Source organism: Protopterus annectens, chromosome 10.part0, assembly GCF_019279795.1.
Source record: "Protopterus annectens isolate FY-2018-M chromosome 10.part0, PAN1.0, whole genome shotgun sequence".
In the NCBI taxonomy this organism is placed as follows: Eukaryota; Metazoa; Chordata; order Ceratodontiformes; family Protopteridae; genus Protopterus; species Protopterus annectens.
The window spans coordinates 1,328,615,673-1,328,628,526 of record NC_056744.1 but is presented as its reverse complement, the minus strand read 5'-3'; positions in this window follow the sequence as shown (position 1 = coordinate 1,328,628,526).

Sequence of the window (12,854 nt, the reverse complement as noted above, 5' to 3'; positions counted from 1 at the left end):
GACACTTGCAGGATTCAAACCCCTACTTAACTATCTTATGACACTTGTGAGAAATACAGTAGCAGGCTGCACTATTTGCATTACTGGGAGGCTTGTTTTCTCCTGCTGTACTTCTAGGGTGCTGACATCATCATTGTTTAGACAGTGGAATATGCAGCATGTGGTGTGTTGTACTTGTTGCCAAAAGGGGCATTTCTCTTACACATAGAATTGCACCCACCCTACTCCCCGCCAAAAGGGACATTTCTCTTACACATAGAATTGTACCAACCATACTCCCCGCCAAAAGGGACATTTTTCTTACACATAAAATTGCACTCAACCCACATTCACACACTGAGCACTTGCAGGGTTCAAACTCCTACCTAACTATGTTATGACACTTGTGAGAAATGCAATAGCAGAGCGTGCTATTTGCATTATTGGGAGGCTTGCTTTCTTCTGCTGTCCTTCTAGGGTGCTGACATCATCAGTGTTTAGACAGTGGAATATGCAGTATGTGGTGTGTTGTACTAGTTGCCAAAAGGGGCATTTCTCTTACACATAGAATTGCACACACCCTACTTTCCCCCCCCACACACACACACACATACACTGAGCACTTGCAAGATTCAAACCCCTACCTAACTATGTTATGACACTTGTGAGAGACACAGTAGCAGAGTGCACTATTTGCATTACTGAAAGGCTTGCTTTCTCCTGCTGTACTTCTAGGGTGCTGACATCATCAGTGTTTAGACAGTGGAATATGCAGCATGTGGTGTGTTGTACTTGTTGCCAAAAGGGGCATTTCTCTTACACATAGAATTGCACCCACCCTACTCCCCGCCAAAAGGGACATTTCTCTTACACATAGAATTGCACCCACTCTACTCCTCCCCCACATTCACACACACACTGAGCACTTGCAGGATTCAAACCCCTATCTAATTATGTTATGACACTTGTGAGAGATGGAGTAGCAGAGCGCACTATTTGCATTACTGGGAAGCTTGTTTCTGCTGTACTTCTAGGGTGCTGACATCATCAGTGTTTAGACAGTGGAATATGCAGCATGTGGTGTGTTGTACCAGTTGCCAAAAGGGACATTTCTCTTACACATAGAATTGCACTCACCCTACTCCCCACCAAAAGGGACATTTCTCTTACACATAGAATTGCACCCACCCTACTCCCCACCAAAAGGGACATTTCTCTTACACATAGAATTGCACTCACCCGACATTCACACACTGAGCACTTGCAGGATTCAAATCCCTACCTAACTATGTTATGACACTTGTGAGAGATGGAGTAGCAGAGCACGCTATTTGCATTACTGCGAGGCTTGCTTCTGCTGTACATCTAGGGTGCTGACATCATCAGTGTTTAGACAGTGGAATATGCAGCATGTCGTGTGTTGTACTAGTTGCCAAAAGGGACATTTCTCTTACACATAAAATTGCACCCACCCTACTCCCCGTCAAAAGGGACATTTCTCTTACACATAGAATTGCATCCACCCTACTCACCCCCCCACATTCACACACCGAACACTTGCAGGATTCAAACCCTTACCAAACTATGTTATGACACTTCTGAGAAACGCAGTAGCAGAACACACTATTTGCATTACGGGGAGGGCTTGTTTTCTCCTGCTGTACTTCTAGGGTGCTGACATCATCAGTGTTTAGACAGTGGAATATGCAGCATGTGGTGTGTTGTACGAGTTGCCAAAAGGAACATTTCTCTTACACATAGTATTGCACCCACCCTTCTCCCTGCCAAAAGCAACATTTCTCTTACACATAGAATTGCACCCACTCTACTCCTCCCCCACATTCACACACACACCCACACTGAGAACTTGCAGGATTCAAACCCCTACCTAACTATGTTATGACACTTGCGAGTGATGCAGTAGCAGAGTGCATTATTTGCATTATTGGGAGGCTTGTTTTTCTCATGCTGTACTTCTAGGGTGCTGACATCATCAGTGTTTAGACAATGGAATATGCAGCATGTGGTGTGTTGTACTTGTTGCCAAAAGGGACATTTCTCTTACACGTAGAATTGCACCCACCCTACTCCCACCAAAAGGGACCTTTCTCTTACACATAGAATTGCACCCACCCTACTCCCCGCCAAAAGGGATATTTCTCTTACACATAGAATTGCATCCAACCTACTCCCCACCAAAAGGGACATTTCTCTTACACATAGAATTGCACCCACCCTACTCCCCGCCAAAAGGGACATTTCTCTTACACATAGAATTGCACTCACCCCACATTCACACACTGAGCACTTGCAGGATTCAAATCCCTACCTAAATATGTTATGACACTTGTGAGAGATGGAGTATCACTGCGCGCTATTTGCATTACTGGGAGGCTTGCTTCTGCTGTACTTCTAGGGTGCTGACATCATCAGTGTTTAGACAGTGGAATATGCAGCATGTGGTGTGTTGTACTAGTTGCCAAAAGGGACATTTCTCTTACACATAGAATTGCACCCACCCTACTCCCCGCCAAAAGGGACATTTCTCTTACACATAGAATTGCACCCACCCTACTCCCCACCAAAAGGGACATTTCTCTTACACATAGAATTGCACCCACCCTACTCCCCGCCAAAAGGGACATTTCTCTTACACATAGAATTGCACTCACCCCACATTCACACACTGAGCACTTACAGGATTCAAATCCCTACCTAACTTTGTTATGACACTTGTGAGAGATGGAGTAGCAGAGCGCGCTATTTGCATTACTGCGAGGCTTGCTTCTGCTGTACATCTAGGGTGCTGACATCATCAGTGTTTAGACAGTGGAATATGCAGCATGTGGTGTGTTGTACTAGTTGCCAAAAGGGACATTTCTCTTACACATAAAATTGCACCCACCCTACTCCCCGTCAAAAGGGACATTTCTCTTACACATAGAATTGCATCCACCCCACATTCACACACTGAGCACTTGCAGGATTCAAATCCCTACCTAACTATGTTATGACACTTGTGAGAGATGGAGTAGCAGAGCGCGCTATTTGCATTACTGCGAGGCTTGCTTCTGCTGTACATCTAGGGTGCTGACATCATCAGTGTTTAGACAGTGGAATATGCAGCATGTGGTGTGTTGTACTAGTTGCCAAAAGGGACATTTCTCGTACACATAAAATTGCACCCACCCTACTCCCCGTCAAAAGGGACATTTCTCTTACACATAGAATTGCATCCACCCCACATTCACACACTGAGCACTTGCAGGATTCAAATCCCTACCTAACTATGTTATGACACTTGTGAGAGATGGAGTAGCAGAGCGCGCTATTTGCATTACTGCAAGGCTTGCTTCTGCTGTACATCTAGGGTGCTGACATCATCAGTGTTTAGACAGTGGAATATGCAGCATGTGGTGTGTTGTACTAGTTGCCAAAAGGGACATTTCTGTCACACATATAATTGCACCCACCCTACTCCCCGCCAAAATGGACATTTTTCTTACACATAGATTTGCACCCACCCTACTCCCCCCCACACTCACACACAGTGAGCACTTGTAGGATTCAAACCCCTACCTAATTATGTTATGACACTTGTGAGAGATGCAGCAGCAGAGCATGCTATTTGCATTCCTGGGAGCCTTGTTTTCTCCTGCTGCACTTCTAGGGTGCTGACATCATCAGTGTTTTGACAATGGAATATGCAGCATGTGATGTGTTGTACTAGTTGCCAAAAGGGGCTATTCTCTTACACATAGAATTGCACCCACCCTACTCCCCGCCAAAAGGGACATTTCTCTTACACATAGAATTGCACTCACCCCACATTCACACACTGAGCACTTGCAGGATTCAAATCCCTACCTAACTTTGTTATGACACTTGTGAGAGATGGAGTAGCAGAGCGCGCTATTTGCATTACTGCGAGGCTTGCTTCTGCTGTACATCTAGGGTGCTGACATCATCAGTGTTTAGACAGTGGAATATGCAGCATGTGGTGTGTTGTACTAGTTGCCAAAAGGGACATTTCTCTTACACATAAAATTGCACCCACCCTACTCCCCGTCAAAAGGGACATTTCTCTTACACATAGAATTGCATCCACCCCGCATTCACACACTGAGCACTTGCAGGATTCAAATCCCTACCTAACTATGTTATGACACTTGTGAGAGATGGAGTAGCAGAGCGCGCTATTTGCATTACTGCGAGGCTTGCTTCTGCTGTACATCTAGGGTGCTGACATCATCAGTGTTTAGACAGTGGAATATGCAGCATGTGGTGTGTTGTACTAGTTGCCAAAAGGGACATTTCTCTTACACATAAAATTGCACCCACCCTACTCCCCGTCAAAAGGGACATTTCTCTTACACATAGAATTGCATCCACCCCACATTCACACACTGAGCACTTGCAGGATTCAAATCCCTACCTAACTATGTTATGACACTTGTGAGAGATGGAGTAGCAGAGCGCGCTATTTGCATTACTGCGAGGCTTGCTTCTGCTGTACATCTAGGGTGCTGACATCATCAGTGTTTAGACAGTGGAATATGCAGCATGTGGTGTGTTGTACTAGTTGCCAAAAGGGACATTTCTGTCACACATATAATTGCACCCACCCTACTCCCCGCCAAAATGGACATTTTTCTTACACATAGATTTGCACCCAACCTACTCCCCCCCACACTCACACGCAGTGAGCACTTGTAGGATTCAAACCCCTACCTAACTATGTTATGACACTTGTGAGAGATGCAGCAGCAGAGCATGCTATTTGCATTCCTGGGAGCCTTGTTTTCTCCTGCTGCACTTCTAGGGAGCTGACATCATCAGTGTTTTGACAATGGAATATGCAGCATGTGATGTGTTGTACTAGTTGCCAAAAGGGGCATTTCTCTTACACATAGAATTGCACACACCCTACCCCCCCCCACATTCACACACACACACACACACACACACACACACACACTGAGCACTTGCAGGATTCAACCCCCTACCTGACTATGTTATGACACTTGTGAGAGACACAGTAGCAGAGCGCACTATTTGCATTACTGGGAGGCTTGCTTTCTCCTGCTGTACTACTTGGGTGCTGACATCATCAGTGTTTAGACAGTGGAATATGCAGCATGTGGTGTGTTGTACTAGTTGCCAAAAGGGGCATTTCTCTTACACATAGAATTGACACACCCTACTCCCCCCACATTCACACGCACACACACACACTGAGCATTTGCAGGTTTCAAACCCCTCCCTAACCATGTTATGACACTTGTGAGAGATGCAGTAGCAGAGCGCACTATTTGCATAACTGGGAGGGTTGGTTTCTCCTGCTGTACTTCTAGGGTGCTGACATCATCAGTGTTTAGACAGTGGAATATGCAGCATGTGGTGTGTTGTACTAGTTGCCAAAAGGGACATTTCTCTTACACATAGAATTGCACCCACCCTACTCCCCGCCAAAAGGGACATTTCTCTTGCACCCACCCACACGCATTCACACATACACACACTGAGCCTTTGCAGGATTCAAACTCCTACCTTACGATGTTATGACACTTTTGGGAGATGCAGTAGCTGAGCGCACTATTCAAATTACTGGGTATCATGTGTGCTCCTGACATATGTATAGTGTGCTGACATCATTATTTATGAAGAGGTATGTACATCTGTTACTGTCCATCAGTAAGGGGGAGAGCATATATATGCATTAACTTTGCAGAGGCACAGTGGCCTACTGTACTGCGGAGGCAGACACCAAATACACTGTGGATAGCCTTCTGTATTCCTTAGGGACAACAGCCTAATATTGAACTCTACGACCATATGTTTACCTGTCAGATGCAAGTATCTGTTGCTCTAACTGTTTGTGGGTCTTTATTGCCATAGCTTTCCTTATCTCTATGAACAACTTGTGTACTGCGGCAGATGTTTGCATATGAGTGGGATCCACTACTTTACTAATGTATCTGTTGTAATATCACTGTGTGCACTGGGCAGATTTCTGTATTGTGTGAGGTTCTTGTATTAACACATACAAATGCCAGATATGTGTGTGCAACTGCTGAACTGTGTCATGGCCTAAGTGTGTGAGCATGCCCAGTTCACAGTTTATATGGCTTCTTGACTGACACATCTCATTTATCTACGTGTGCGAGCATGCCCAGTGTGAACTTTCCATATGTTGAGATCTGTGGTCCACCACATTTGTGTTTGTGTGTGGTCTTCATCTATATTTCACATGTAGAGTGGAGTGTTGGACGTCAGGTTGTGTTCTTACTGCCCAACTGCTTTGTGTCTGAACCTAACAGGCATTATGCTGTGCCTGCAGGGTTGCCATGGGATAGTATGCATACAGTTGTCAACATCCTTTCATACTGACCAAACAGTGTATTGTCGTATAGTGTACTGGTTCAGTACTTTCACTGTGGTGGACAGTATCATCGGTTTCAGTCCTATCACTGCCTGTAATATTTTTAGTGAGCACACCAGACTGGTTGAGGGCCAGTTGTGCAGATATGACCTTGTTGCTTTTTGTTCAGATATGGACAACATAGAACAAGATTGTCCGACATTGTTAATGTATTCCACAACTTGTGTGGACAGTGACAAACAATGGCCATGCACCCTAGGCCATTTGTAATGCTAGTCAGAGTGTTTGTCCTTCAACACACATATTTACTGGTGTTTGCCATGACATATTTCAAGGTTAGTGTGCTGTGCCTCTGTCTACCCGTGACATACAGGTGATATCCAGGGTACACCTACCATCTCCCATCCAGTCATCATGATTCCTCTGGATGACAGTCAGTGAGGGACTCCCTGGATAACCTGTACTGGGAGTTTACTCATGAGTGGAGTGAGCTTCTGGGTTATGGATTAATCGGTACAGCATGTCCTGTCTATGTCTGTGCTGGGGTTCAGGCCTGTCATGTGCATAGGTCACCAGCATTCAGATTTTACATGGTGCCAAATGTCCATTGATTCCAGCTTGGTCATGGCTTTATACATCAGACACAGATCACCTCTAGCCAGGCGGTATGGCACTGTGTGGAGCTGCAGTTTGTTTAATCAGGCAACACATGGCATCTGTTACAGCTTTGAGATCCTCCTGGTGGGGTATTTGTGGGGTCTTTCCAGTTGATGCAGGTGTATGCTAAGGTACATCCCACAAAGGCCATTGTACGCAATTGTGAGGCTGCTGATGGATGACTGGAGAGGCACAATGACCTCCCCTGACCTAGCTGTGCTTACCTTCATGATTAGGTGGGTATATGGTATGTTTCTATAACCACTACAGACACATGGCTGTCACATGCAGGATATCTATCACCTTGTGTCCTCAGGTCTCTTATTGCTCCTGATGTACTTAATGGGTTAATACCTATGTGGTAATTTGTGGCCACGTACTGTGTTTCCACAGGGGATGACTATACACTATTCTGCATTTTGCTTGTTGACATGGCTGTGGCACCACTTGTCTGTTTCTATGTGTGCCTTTTGTAGGATGCTTGTGTCAGCTGGAGGGTCCGATATGGTGGGCAGTTTGTAGTCATCTGTGAACCTGTTCAGACACAGTCCTTCCATGTTGGCCTGTACCTATGTGACATATATACCATACAAGAGAGGTCCCAGGACCGTGCCTTGTGGGATGCCAGTTGTACCTTGTTTGTAGTCTGACATGGCTGCAGCATTTCTGACCAGGTCAGTTCTGTCCTTGAACTGGTTTGCAACCCATCTACTCGGATAGGGGTTTATAGTTAGGCTGGTGAGCTTATCTGTACTGAACAACTGGGGTATTGTATGGAAGGGTTTAGCAAGGTCCAGGTAGGCTGTGTGAACCACATTCCCCTCATCAATGGCCTTGGTGCGTGTTTCACATGAGTCAGACATGTTTAAGGGGCAGGATCTGCCCTATAAAAGCCACACTGGGTAGGGACCAATGTCTGTAGGTACCCAGTCTCGTTATTCCTGGGGTCCATGATCATCCTCTCCATTACTTTGCCGGCCATGATAGTCAGGGTTGAGGGGTGACAGTTTGCAGTATCCATTCAGGCACCACCTTTGTGGTGAGGGACCACTGTTGCTGTACACTGCTCTTTGGGTACATATCCTGTTGTAAGACTGAGAGTGAGCAGTAGTGCTTTTTGGTGTTCCATTCTTCTTACAGGTCTTGTTGGACACAACCCAGGACACCATCTGGTACCATTGATGCTGTGTGGTTTGCTTTGTAGATGCTGGCTGTTACCTCAGCATCTGCAATGTCAGGGGGCCAGCACTCTGCTGGGATAGCTATTTGGCAGTTTGGTGCTGGTGGGAGTTTGCAAAGAATCTGTTAGGTTGGATGTTGGCAATGTGTGTGGGTTTGGTGTATTGTTTGTGATATTTGAGTACTGCAGAGCATATCTGTGGATTATCACCATGGTTCCTACCATCAGTTAGGACAGCTGTGTGATTATCCTTTGTGTCCTGCACAATTTGTATCGTCATAGGTTCATAGGTTCATACTAGGCTATCTGCCCTGGCCATGTTTGAGCCTAGACAGACTGTGTGTGGCTTTCGACACCCCTTGCAATGTGCATATTATGCCCATTTATGGTTTACTTTACTAGATGTGACACAGAGATGGCCCCCAGTGTACACCTACTATCTCCCATGCACTTGACCGGATTTCTCTTGTTGAGTATGAGTGTGGAGCTCAGCCTATCAAGGACTGGGATTCTGCTCCAGAGTGTAAGGAGCCTCTGGGTTATGAATCTGTCCCTCCAGCACATCCTATTTATCTATGTGTGGAGGTTCAGATATCTCACTGTGGTGTCTCTGCTGGATTTGGAGTTTCTGCAGTGGAGCATGTCCATTCATTCTGGATTGGACATGGCCTTGTACATCTGGCATATACTGCCTCTGACTGGGCAGTATGCATGTGAATTGTGCTGTGGTTTCTTCAGCCAGGCAGCAGATGATAAATGTATGGACCCTTTATCCTCTTGGTGAGGTACGTTTGGGGTCTTTCTAACTGCTGCAGGTGTCAGGTAAGGTACATCCAAAATGGGGCATTGTTCTCAAGTATGGGCCTGATAAGAGAAGAGTGTGGGGGCACAGTGACCTCTCTTGATCTACATGTGCATCCTTTCATATTAAGGTGAGCAATATAGCAGGTCTTCCTGGCCATCTTGGCAATGTGAGTGTCACATGATGGGTTACTGTCCACTTGTGTCCCTAGGTCCCTGATTACTTCTTCCGTACATAATGGATTACCACCTATGTCATACTTTGTGTGTGCCTTGTTTGGTATTTGGTGAGGCATTCATACTCTGCAGTGTCTTCAGGAAGGCTGGCTAGGGTTCCTGGATTTGGGAGGGTGGTCTGTAGCAGGCTGCAAACTGGGACGCAGTTTGAGCCACTGTTACTTGCCCGTGGATCGTCCATGCTGCTTCTTGCTGTGGTACCAACCTGGGGGTGTGGTTATCCTTGACAATTACTGATAGCCACACTCCTATTGTAGTTTGTTCCATGTTTTGGAGCTGTAAAGCATGGTATAAACCATAACCTGGTAGTATTAGGGTGCTCTTCTGAGCCTTGACCCAGGTTTCTGTTACAGAACAGATACTACCATTCTCCATGCTGAGGTGGGTTTGGTCTGCATGCATCTTGCAGTTTAGACTTCTGGCATTGGGTAGCATTATGTCCAGGTTTTTATCCCTTGTGCTACCTATGGTGGTGGGTTTGTGTTTCCAGCCTTACCTATTCAAGGCACAGTGAGGGTGACAACAGCCTTTGCCAGTATCCACACAGCCAGGTGTGCTGGGTGCGTGCCATCCCTAGCAGGTGGAGCATCATGTCTTGCTCGGCATGTCATCCCAGGCTGTCAGCCATTTGTTCCCCTTTGACTAACAGCAATACTTCAGCCAATTATTGTACTTGATCTTGTTGTCTTCATAGTGTGGCATCATGCTTGGTGAGGGTGAGATGTTAGGCAGGGTCATCATGTTTGCATATACTAGATGGTGTTACATTGCTTAACACATGGCAATCATGCCTCAGGTGGTGCTGCAGGGCTGCCTATGTTGGATGCACATACAACACTCCCTGGACATGTTTGAAAGCAGGTTGTGTCATGTTAGGCGTCCCTTTTACTATATGAGTGAGTCAGAGAGGGGTATCATTCCCAGGGTTCCTACTGAGCCAGTGTATGTGCTATGCGTTGCCTCTTTGCCAAGGCCATGGCATACTGGGCACACCTCCTTCTGCCTACTGGGGCAGGCTCAGGTTGTTCCTCCTCCGAGTCATGCTCTGCCTGTGATGGCCTTGGCAATGGTGGGGGGCTGTTTGTCCCGGCCTTATGCTGGTCCTGCTGCAGCTGTATTCACAGAATCATATTATGTAGCATAGCACATACCATGACAATTTGGGTACATGTAGTTGGTGAGTACTGCAAGGCTCCACCAGATGTGTCCAGGCACCGGAACCATGACTTGAGCAGCCCAAACACATGCTCTATTACATTTCGTGTTTGTTCGTGTGCCTCATTATGGCGTTCTTGTTCAGGTGTGTGTGTGCATTTCTGATGGGTGTCATCAGCCACGGCTCCAGTGCATATCCAGCATCCCCCACTAAGTGACCATGTGGGATGTCCCCATTGGCAAATGTCTGGTACAGCTGCATCAGATGCCAGATATGTGAATCATGGTAGCTTCCAGGGCAGCCAGCACACACATTCGTTATTCTGCCCTGGGCATCACACACGACCTGGCAGTTCATGGAGGGGAAGCCCTTGCTGTTAATGTAGGCTCTACCACGCTCACCAGCTGGTGCCTTGATGCGTATATGCATGCAGTCTATTACACCCACTACCTCAGGGTATTCTGCTATTTGCTGGAAGAGTCGCATATTGCTGGCCAATGCCTCATGGTAATTGGGGAAATATACATGATCTCCGACATGTTCCGACATGGCATCCAGGAACTGGTGCAGTACCCTGGATGCTGATGCCTGTGAGATCCCCATCATATCACCAGTTGGTCTATGGAAGGTACCTGTTGCTATTATTCTTAGGCCAACACATACCTTGGTTTCTACTGGGATGGGTTCCCCTCTGTTGGTTCTGTGTGTGAGGCGTGGCCTGCACAGCTCAACAATTTGCTGCAGGAGGTCTCTGTCCACTCTATAGCGCTCCACTATCTCCAGCTCATGTAACCCCTGTTAGGTGACCCTGGGCCTGTACACTCTTCTCCGTCTCCTCATTGTAGGTTGTCTGGCAGCATTTCAATTGTCACCACCCTCAGCAAGTCTCCTATGTCTCCTTATAACAGCTATGGCAGCCCCTAGCATGTTTGGTCTGAGTGCAGCTTTTTCAGTTTTCACTTCTAATAGCTTACTTCTGTCTTGCAGTGTCTCTTGAGAGAAACATACTGCAATGCTGTTTGCAGTGTTTTAAGTGCTGGGCTGGGCTAGTATTCTGCCTGTGTAATTGCCTGCTTCTAATTGTTTTCACCTGCTAGCTCTAGCAGTATTCGCTGCTAGCTTCCTACTATTACTTCTGCTTCCTTTATCCTCTCTGTTTCCTCAGGGGGGAGCAGCGCGCATACCAGGGAAAACACGCTCACAGTGGCTACCACGCGCACACACATGCTTACATGGACTAGAATCTGCTTGTTCAGGTTAAAACACGCGCTCACCAGCGCAAACAGGTTTACAGATCTTTAAACAGGCACCTACTTGCTTACTCTGCCTTACATGTGCACACTCTGTCTTACTTGCGCCTCCCAGCGCGCACACGGGTGCATGCACACACAGAAAGAAACTTTGGTGTTAGCCACAGTGTACATCTTCCATTTCTTGACTTTCCCATGCTTATCTGTTGACACTCCTCTTTCTATGCTGTGTGACTGACATCTTTCACATACCACTTTGCTCCAATGAGCTTCATCTCTTTCTAACATTCCCCCCTGTGATGTCACCTATCTCCTACTCTGTTACTCCCCCTTATCTGACTCTTACACTACACAGAATGTGCTCATTTGCTATGTGACAGTGAGATTCACTATCCTACCACTCATTTACATAGGATTGCCTACTAATGCTTAGTTACGTGTCTTACACGCAGCTTCCCCCCTTAGCAACCACTAAACGGTGGCCATGTTGTTTTCGGTCTGCTAGTCCCTGCATTACAAATCCATGCATTGCAGAAAACCCAGATTTGTGGGTTTAAAACCTTTATTTTTATGTTTTATATAGCGCAGCCCGTTTGCGCGGGGCTGCGCTACGTTTAAACCTCGCCGATCACCGAAAAAAAAAATTATTTCATGTTTGCATCAGGTTACCGTGCCAATGGCCACATATTTGGCCATTGGCATGCTGCCTGACACATATGCACACTTTATTTGGAGCTGACATGGCTCCATAGTGTTATTTGCAGAAACATACTCAGTTGTCAACTGAGTACATTTCTGCACCTAACACAACTCTTACACGGGCTGGTTTCAGCTTTGTGGATCACTAATCTACCTCATTTGCATGCCTTTTGGCTGCAAGTGAGGTAATTAGCATATCCACGCCCTGCCCGTGTAAGAGACATTTTAGCTGGTCTCTTACACGGTATTTCGGGCTGTTCCTGGATCGCTATGGCTGCATGGAGTCTTACACGACTCTTAGACTCTGTGCAAGCCATCGTGAATCCTGCCCAATATGTTTATCTAGGTTATGGTGAGTTGTAATAGCATATGTTGGTATGTGGTCACTTATGCTATCTGAGAGGCAGCCTACCTTTTCAGTTTGTCTGGTTTGTTCATAACAATCCAGTCTTATATTGAGTGTCTCCCTGAAGTTTTATTAATTCTAGTAGGTATGGTTATTAATTGTCAGAA